This window comes from Ranitomeya imitator, chromosome 8 (assembly GCF_032444005.1).
Source record: "Ranitomeya imitator isolate aRanImi1 chromosome 8, aRanImi1.pri, whole genome shotgun sequence".
NCBI classification, from domain to species: Eukaryota; Metazoa; Chordata; class Amphibia; order Anura; family Dendrobatidae; genus Ranitomeya; species Ranitomeya imitator.
The window spans coordinates 203,060,879-203,070,274 of record NC_091289.1 but is presented as its reverse complement, the minus strand read 5'-3'; positions in this window follow the sequence as shown (position 1 = coordinate 203,070,274).

The window sequence follows — 9,396 nt, the reverse complement described above, 5'->3', positions numbered from 1 at the left end:
GCGGTCAACACAAAACCCTACAAAAACCACGCAAAGGGGGCAAAAAGACCCTCCGTACCGAACTAACGGCACGGAGGTACACCCTCTGCGTCCCAGAGCTTCCAGCAAGCAGGAAAAAACAAATAGACAAGCTGGACAGAAAAAAACAGCAAACAAAATAGCAAAGCAGAACTTAGCTATGCAGAGCAGCAGGCCACAGGAACGATCCAGGAGGAAACAGGTCCAATACTAGAACATTGACTGGAGGCCAGGATCAAAGCACTAGGTGGAGTTAAATAGAGCAGCACCTAACGACTTCACCACATCACCTGAGGAAGGAAACTCAGAAGCCGCAGTACCACTTTCCTCCACCAACGGAAGCTCACAGAGAGAATCAGCCGAAGTACCACTTGTGACCACAGGAGGGAGCTCTGCCACAGAATTCACAACAGGTGACCGACGCTGCTGTGGGGTCCGCTGGGTGATGGAATGGCAGCTGGATGGTATGACTTCCCAGAGGTGAAGTATGTCCCCAGGGCTTCCCAGTAAGGTGGATGGAGATGGTGTGAGGTGCAGGCAATAACGAGGACACAAGGTTGCAGTCTCTTTACCTTTTTACTGAAGGTTTCAATATACTCAGTCCAGAGCACGTTCAACCGGGTTATCAGAGACCGGCCGGTCCGATGGGCACATCCAGAGTTTCCCTCGCAGATGGAAATCGTTGCCCACCACTAGCGCCTGTGTGTTGTAGTCCTACCCTGCTGAGCATTCGGAATAGTCCTCACAACTGCTGCTCTCGTTCGTTCTCTACAGCTTTCTTTCTCTCTCGTTCTTTGGTTCCAGATGTTACTAGTTTCTAACGTCCCCCAGATATGTTATGGATAGGATGCCACCCGTTTGATGGGAAGGCTTGGAGGTCTTCCGGGACCCTAGAGTGTTGTGGATTCTGTTTTTGGGCTCCCTCTGGTGGTTACAGATGGTACTGGGTGACTTGTGTTCTCTGCGGTCTCTGGTATCCACCTGTTCTATCAGGATGTGGGAGTTTCCTATTTGACCTGGCTTTCTTGTCATTTCCTCGCCGGCGATCAATGTAATCAGTGTGTCTTGTTGCCTCTGCTTTCCGCTTCTGTAATCATCAGGACAAGCTAAGTTTTTGATTTTCCTGTTCCACGTTTTGCTTTATTTTTGTTTTAGTCCAGCTTGCAGTTATGTGATTCCTTGTTGCTGGTTGCTCTAGTGGGCTGATATTACTCCTCATGTTCCATGAGTTGGCACATGAGTTCAGGTAATTTCAGGATGGTTTTTTGTAGGGTTTTTCGCTGACCGCGCAGTTCACTTTTGTATCCTCTGCTATCTAGTTTTAGCGGGCCCCATTTTGCTGAATCTGTTTTCATTACTAAGTATGTGCTTTCCTCCCATTTCATCGTCATTACATGTGGGGGGCTGCTATTTCTGCGGGGTGTTTCTCTGGAGGCAAGAGAGGTCTTTGTTTCTTCTAATAGGGGAAGCTAGTCCTTCGGCTGGCGCGAGACGTCTAGAATCATCATAGGCACGTTCCCCGGCTACTGCTAGTGTTGTGAATTAGGTTCAGGATCGCGGTCAGCTCAGTTTCCATCACCCTAGAGCTTGTTCTGTTTATTGTGTGCTTGTCCTTTTGTGATCCCCTGCCATTGGGATCATGATAGTATCGCCGGCCAAAAAGTGGTAATCGTATTGGCTGAAGTAGGAGGAAAAGTAGTCTGAGGAAGTTTTTTTTTTTTTTTTTTCCTTCCCTCAGAGTTTGCTGCCTACCCTTAACTGCAGCCTGGCTGCGTCTTACCTCCTCTTAATCCTTGAATGGCTCTGACCTCAGCTGTTTATCATGGACGTCCAGAGTTTGGCTTCCAGCCTGAATAATCTTGCTGCTAAGGTTCAAAATATACAAGATTTTGTTGTACATGCTCCTATGTCTGAACCTAGAATTCCTATCCCAGAGTTTTTTTCTGGAGATAGATCTAGTTTTCTGAATTTTAGGAACAATTGCAAGTTGTTTCTTTCTTTGAAATCTCGCTCCTCTGGAGACCCTGCTCAGCAAGTCAAAATTGTAATATCTTTCCTGCGGGGTGACCCTCAGAATTGGGCATTTGCATTGGCACTAGGGGATCCTGCGTTGCTCAATGTGGATGCGTTTTTTCTGGCATTGGGTTTGCTCTATGAGGAACCTAACCTAGAGATTCAGGCTGAAAAAGCTTTATTGGCTCTCTCTCAGGGGCAAGATGAAGCAGAAATATATTGTCAGAAATTTCGGAAATGGTCGGTGCTTACTCAGTGGAATGAGTGTGCTCTGGCTGCAAAATTCAGAGATGGCCTTTCTGAGGCCATTAAAGATGTTATGGTGGGGTTCCCGGCGCCTACAGGTGTGAATGAGTCTATGACTATGGCTATTCAGATTGATCGGCGTTTACGGGAGCGCAAACCTGTGCACCATTTGGCGGTGTCTTCTGAACAGGCACCTGAGACAATGCAATGTGATAGAATTCAGTCCAGAAGTGAACGGCAAAACTATAGGCGGAAAAATGGGTTGTGTTTTTATTGTGGTGATTCAGCTCATGTTATATCAGCATGCTCTAAACGCACAAAAAAGGTTGATAAGTCTGTTGCCATTAGTACTTTACAGTCTAAGTTCATTCTGTCTGTGACTCTGATTTGTTCATTATCAGCCATTTCTGTCGATGCCTATGTGGATTCAGGCGCTGCCCTGAGTCTTATGGATTGGTCATTTGCCAACCGCTGTGGGTTTAGTCTGGAGCCTCTGAAAGTCCCTATTCCTTTGAAAGGAATTGACTCTACACCTTTGGCTATGAATAAACCTCAGTACTGGACACACGTGACCATGCGTATGACTCCCGTTCATCAGGAGGTGATTCGCTTCCTGGTACTGTATAATTTACCTGATGTCTTAGTGCTTGGTCTTCCATGGTTACAAACTCATAACCCAGTCTTGGACTGGAAGGCGATGTCTGTGTTAAGCTGGGGATGTCAGGGGGTTCATGATGATGCACCTCCGATTTCTATCGCTTCATCTACTCCTTCTGAGGTTCCTGTGTTTTTGTCTGATTATCGGGATGTTTTTGAGGAGCCTAAGCTCAATTCGCTTCCTCCTCACAGGGATTGCGATTGTGCTATAGATTTGATTCCTGGCAGTAAATTTCCTAAAGGTCGTTTGTTCAATCTGTCAGTGCCAGAGCATACTGCTATGCGGGATTATGTTAAGGAGTCCTTGGAAAAGGGACATATCCGTCCATCTTCATCTCCTTTGGGAGCAGGTTTTTTTTTTCGTGGCCAAAAAAGATGGTTCCTTGAGGCCTTGTATAGATTACCGTCTTTTGAATAAGATTACGGTCAAATATCAGTATCCTTTGCCATTGTTGACCGATTTGTTCGCTCGCATTAAGGGGGCTAAATGGTTCACTAAGATTGATCTTCGGGGTGCGTATAATCTTGTGCGGATTAAGCAGGGTGATGAGTGGAAAACCGCATTTAATACGCCTGAGGGCCATTTTGAGTATTTGGTGATGCCTTTTGGACTTTCTAATGCTCCTTCTGTCTTCCAGTCCTTTATGCACGATATTTTCCGTGAATATCTGGATAAATTTATGATTGTGTATTTGGATGATGTTTTGGTTTTTTCTGATGACTGGGAGTCCCATGTTCAGCAGGTCAGGAAGGTGTTTCAGGTCCTGCGGGCCAATTCTTTGTTTGTAAAAGGTTCAAAGTGTCTCTTTGGAGTCCAGAAGATTTATTTTTTGGGGTATATTTTTTCCCCTTCTACTATTGAGATGGATCCCGTCAAGGTTCAAGCTATTTGTGACTGGACGCAGCCTACATCTCTTAAGAGTCTACAGAAGTTCTTGGGCTTTGCTAATTTTTATCGTCGTTTCATAACTAATTTTTCTAGTGTTGTTAAGCCTTTGACGGATCTGACTAAGAAGGGTGCTGATGTTGCTGATTGGTCTCCTGCAGCTGTGGAGGCCTTTCAGGAACTTAAGCGCCGGTTTTCTTCTGCTCCTGTGTTGCGTCAGCCAGATGTTTCGCTTCCTTTTCAGGTTGAGGTTGATGCTTCTGAGATTGGAGCGGGGGCGGTTTTGTCACAGAGAAGCTCCGATTGCTCGGTGATGAAGCCATGTGCGTTCTTTTCTAGAAAGTTTTCGCCCACTGAGCGGAATTATGATGTGGGTAATCGGGAACTTTTGGCCATGAAGTGGGCATTTGAGGAGTGGCGTCATTGGCTTGAGGGTGCTAGACATCGTGTGGTGGTCTTGACTGATCACAAAAATCTGATTTACCTTGAGTCTGCCAAGCGTCTGAATCCTAGACAGGCTCGTTGGTCACTGTTTTTCTCCCGTTTCGATTTTGTGGTTTCATACCTGCCAGGTTCAAAGAATGTGAAGGCGGATGCTCTTTCTAGGAGTTTTGTGCCTGATTCCCCTGGAAATTCTGAGCCCACTGGTATCCTTAGGGATGGGGTGATTTTGTCGGCTGTCTTCCCAGACTTGCGACGTGCTTTGCAGGAGTTTCAGGCGGGTAAACCTGATCGTTGTCCGCCTGAGAGACTGTTTGTTCCGGATAATTGGACCAGTAGAGTCATCTCCGAGGTCCATTCTTCTGCGTTGGCAGGTCATCCTGGAATATTTGGTACTAGAGACTTGGTGGCCAGGTCTTTTTGGTGGCCTTCCTTGTCGAGGGATGTGCGTTCTTTTGTGCAGTCTTGTGAAGTTTGCGCTCGGGCTAAGCCTTACTGTTCTCGGGCCAGTGGATTGTTGTCACCTTTGCCTATCCCGAAGAGGCCTTGGACGCACATTTCCATGGACTTTATTTCGGATCTCCCTGTCTCTCAAAAAATGTCCGTCATCTGGGTTGTGTGTGACCGCTTTTCTAAGATGGTTCATCTGGTCCCCTTGCCTAAGTTGCCTTCCTCCTCTGAGTTGGTCCCTCTGTTTTTTCAGAACGTGGTTCGTTTGCATGGGATTCCGGAGAACATTGTTTCTGACAGGGGATCCCAGTTTGTGTCTAGATTTTGGCGGACGTTCTGTGCTAAGATGGGCATTGATTTGTCCTTTTCGTCTGCATTCCATCCTCAGACGAATGGCCAGACGGAACAAACTAATCAGACCTTGGAAACTTATTTAAGGTGTTTTGTTTCTGCTGATCAAGATGACTGGGTTACCTTTTTGCCGCTTGCAGAATTTGCCCTTAATAATCGGGCTAGTTCTGCTACCTTGGTTTCTCCTTTCTTTTGTAATTCGGGGTTTCATCCTCGTTTTTCCTCTGGTCAGGTGGAGCCTTCTGATTGTCCTGGAGTGGACATGGTGGTGGATAGGTTGCATCAGATTTGGAGTCATGTGGTGGACAATTTGAAGTTGTCCCAGGAGAGGGCTCAGTAGTTTGCTAATCGCCGTCGCCGCGTGGGTCCTCGACTTCGTGTTGGGGACTTGGTGTGGTTGTCTTCTCGTTTTGTTCCTATGAAGGTCTCTTCTCCTAAGTTTAAGCCTCGGTTTATCGGTCCCTATAGGATCTTGGAAATTCTTAACCCTGTGTCGTTTCGTTTGGATCTCCCGGCATCGTTTGCTATTCATAATGTGTTCCATCGGTCGTTGTTGCGGAAGTATGAGGTACCTGTTGTTCCTTCGCTTGAGCCTCCTGCTCCGGTGCTGGTGGAGGGAGAATTGGAGTATGTTGTGGAGAAGATCTTGGATTCTCGTGTTTCCAGACGGAAACTTCAGTATTTGGTCAAGTGGAAGGGTTATGGTCAGGAGGATAATTCTTGGGTGGTTGCCTCTGATGTTCATGCTGCTGATTTGGTCCGTGCATTTCATAGGGCTCATCCTGGTCGCCCTGGTGGTTCTCGTGAGGGTTCGGTGACCCCTCCTCAAGGGGGGGTACTGTTGTGGATTTTGTTTTTGGGCTCCCTCTGGTGGTTACAGATGGTACTGGGTGACTTGTGTTCTCTGCGGTCTCTGGTGTCCACCTGTTCTATCAGGATGTGGGAGTTTCCTATTTAACCTGGCTTTCTTGTCATTTCCTCGCCGGCGATCAATGTAATCAGTGTGTCTTGTTGCCTCTGCTTTCCGCTTCTGTAATCATCAGGACAAGCTAAGTTTTTGATTTTCCTGTTCCACGTTTTGCTTTATTTTTGTTTTAGTCCAGCTTGCAGTTATGTGATTCCTTGTTGCTGGTTGCTCTAGTGGGCTGATATTACTCCTCATGTTCCATGAGTTGGCACGAGTTCAGGTAATTTCAGGATGGTATTTTGTAGGGTTTTTCGCTGACCGCGCAGTTCACTTTTGTATCCTCTGCTATCTAGTTTTAGCGGGCCTCATTTTGCTGAATCTGTTTTCATTACTACGTATGTGCTTTCCTCCCATTTCACCGTCATTACATGTGGGGGGCTGCTATTTCTGCGGGGTGATTCTCTGGAGGCAAGAGAGGTCTTTGTTTCTTCTAATAGGGCAAGCTAGTCCTTCGGCTGGCGCGAGACGTCTAGAATCATCGTAGGCACGTTCCCCGGCTATTGCTAGTGTTGTGAATTAGGTTCAGGATCGCGGTCAGCTCAGTTTCCATCACCCTAGAGCTTGTTCTGTTTTTTGTGTGCTTGTCTTTTTGTGATCCCCTGCCATTGGGATCATGACACTAGAGACTCCCCTCTCCCAATGTTGCCCCCTATGTCTTCGTAGGTGTAGAAGGTAGACAGCCAACCTATAATTAACTGTCCAGCGGAATTTGAAGTAAGGCTTGAAGTCAGTTACTCCTGTGGTGTTCCGGCCACCGACTACGCGCCTCAGTAAGATGTTGCCTTCCTCTCTCGGCACGACTCTTACTGGCTCTCCTTTGTGCTGATCTCGTTTACACGGTTCCACAATATCCTTTCCTTCGTGTCTCTTTCTTAGGATACCACCGCAAGGTGTGCAGGCGCGGTTCCGTTACGTTCTGTTTGCTAGGCACCTGCCAGGTTCCCACGCCTGACAGGGACCCCCCTGTGCCTTCTCCCTGCAACACCCCCTGCCACGGGATGTTGCCTGGTTCCAACCCAGTCAACTTCTGACTAACTTCCTCCCCAGCCCCTAGTTTTACCAGTGTGAGGAGTGGCCCAATAAATAAAGCCTTTTTCTCCCCCTAGTGGCCGGAGTGTGAAGTGTAATGTGTTCTAGTGATACCTGGTCAGGAGAACTCCTTAGTGCCATCAGACATTCCATCACTCCCCTTAGTGGCAGAGTGTCATACTGCAACGACCAGGTCTCTGGGGCGCTGCACATGGAGGACAGGTGATCAGACAGTATGCGCAGATACGGACCATCCTGCAGTGAGGCCAACAGCCCCGCTCTCCACCAGCCGACTAGCTCTTTCCCTCCGCAGCTCCGCTCTCCACCCATGTCCCGCTTTTCCCATCTGCAGCCCCGCTCTCTTCCTCAGCAGTCCAGTTCTCCACCTGCCGTTTCACTCTCTACCTCTCTAGCCCCACCGTTCCGCTCTCCCTCAGTAGCCCGCTCTCCACTCACCATCTTGCTCTCTCCCTCCGTCCGCAGCCCCTCTCCACCTGCTATGCTGCTCATTCCCTCAGCAGCACAGCTCTCCCCTGCAGCAGCCCCGATTGTGGGGGGGAGAGGGGTTGGCAGGCACCGAGGTACACTAGCCGAAACCGCATGAACCAGGGATCATCCCACTGAATGACCACTCTCCTTTTAACGTGGGCATAACGCTACTCAGACAGCACAGGGTGAGAGTAAAACAGTGTGACAATGCTTTATTGAACCACAAAACAGGCAGATAACACAGAACAGTCCCAGCAAAATCCCACAAGATGGCGCACACTAGTCTCACTCTTCCGCTGCCTAGCCATAATGGCAGATGTTACGTCAAGAGTTCCCAGGGTCGGCTACCCCAACCTCCACTTGCGTCCCGCTCTCTCCCTCAGCAGCCCCGCTCTCCACCCGCAGCCCCGCCCCCCATCCGCAGCCCCGCTCCCCATCCCCCGTTATCCATCCGCAGCCCCGCTCCCCCATCCGCAGCCCCGCTCCTCCATCCGCAGCCACGCTCTCCATCCGCAGCCACGCTCCCCATCCGCAGCCCCGCTCTCCATCCACAGGCCCGCTCCTCATCCGCAGCCCGATCCCCATCCCCCGATCCCCATCCGCAGCCCTGCCCCCTATCCCCCGCTCTCCATCCGCAGCCCCGCTCCCCATCCCCCGCTCCTCCATCCGCAGCCCCGCTCTCCATCCGCAGCCCCGCTCCCCATCCGCAGCCCTGCCCCCTATCCCCCGCTCTCCATCCGCAGCCCCGCTCCCCATCCGCAGTCTCGCTCCTCCATCCGCAGCCCTGCCCCCTATCCCCCGCTCTCCATCCGCAGCCCCGCTCCCCATCCACAGCTCCGCTCCCCATCCGCAGCCCCGCTCCCCATCCACAGCTCCGCTCCCCATCCGCAGCCCCGCTCCCCATCCCCCTCTCTGCTTCCCTCCCCCACTCGCAGCTCCGCTCCCCATCCGCAGCCCCGCTCCCCATCCCCCGTTCCCCATCCGCAGCCCTGCTCTCCATCCACAGCTCCACTCTCCATCCGCAGCCCCGCTCCCCATCCGCAGCACCGCTCCTCCATCCCCTGCTCCCCATCAGCAGCCCCGCTCCTCCAACCGCAGCCCCGCTCTCCATCCACAGCTCCGCTCCCCATCCCCGCTCCCCATCCCCCTCTCTGCTTCCCTCCCCCACTCGCAGCTCCGCTCCCCATCCCCCATCCGCAGCTCCACTCTCCATCCGCAGCACCGCTCCTCCATCCCCTGCTCCCCATCAGCAGCCCCGCTCTCCATCCGCAGCTCCTCCATCCCCCGCTCCCCTCCCCTCCATCCCCTGCTCCCCTCCTCTCCCCCCTCCCCTCCTCCTCTCCCCATCCCCGCTCCCCCTCCTCTCCCCCTCCTCTCCCCCGCTCCCTTCTCCCCCTCCCCTGCTCCCCTCCTCTCCCCGCTCCCTTCTCCCCCTCTCCCCCTCCCCCTCCTCTCCCTCCTCCCCCCCTCCCCCTCCCCCCCCCCCCCTCCCCCTCCTCCTCCCCCCCTCCCCCTCCTCCCCTCCTCCCCCTCCTCCCCTCCTCCCCCTCCCCTCCTCCCCTCCTCCCCCTCCTCCCCCTCCTCCCCTTCCTCCCCCTCCTCCCCTTCCTCCCCCTCCTCCCCCTCCTCCCCTCCTCCCCCTCCTCCCCCTCCTCCCCTCCTCCCCTCCTCCCCCTCCTCCCCTCCTCCCCCTCCTCCCCTCCTCCCCCTCCTCCCCTCCTCCCCCTCCTCCCCTCCTCCCCCTCCTCCCCTCCTCCCCCTCCTCCCCCTCCTCCCCTCCTCCCCCTCCTCCCCCTCCTCCCCTCCTCCCCTCCTCCCCCTCCTCCCCTCCTCCCCCTCCTCCCCTCCT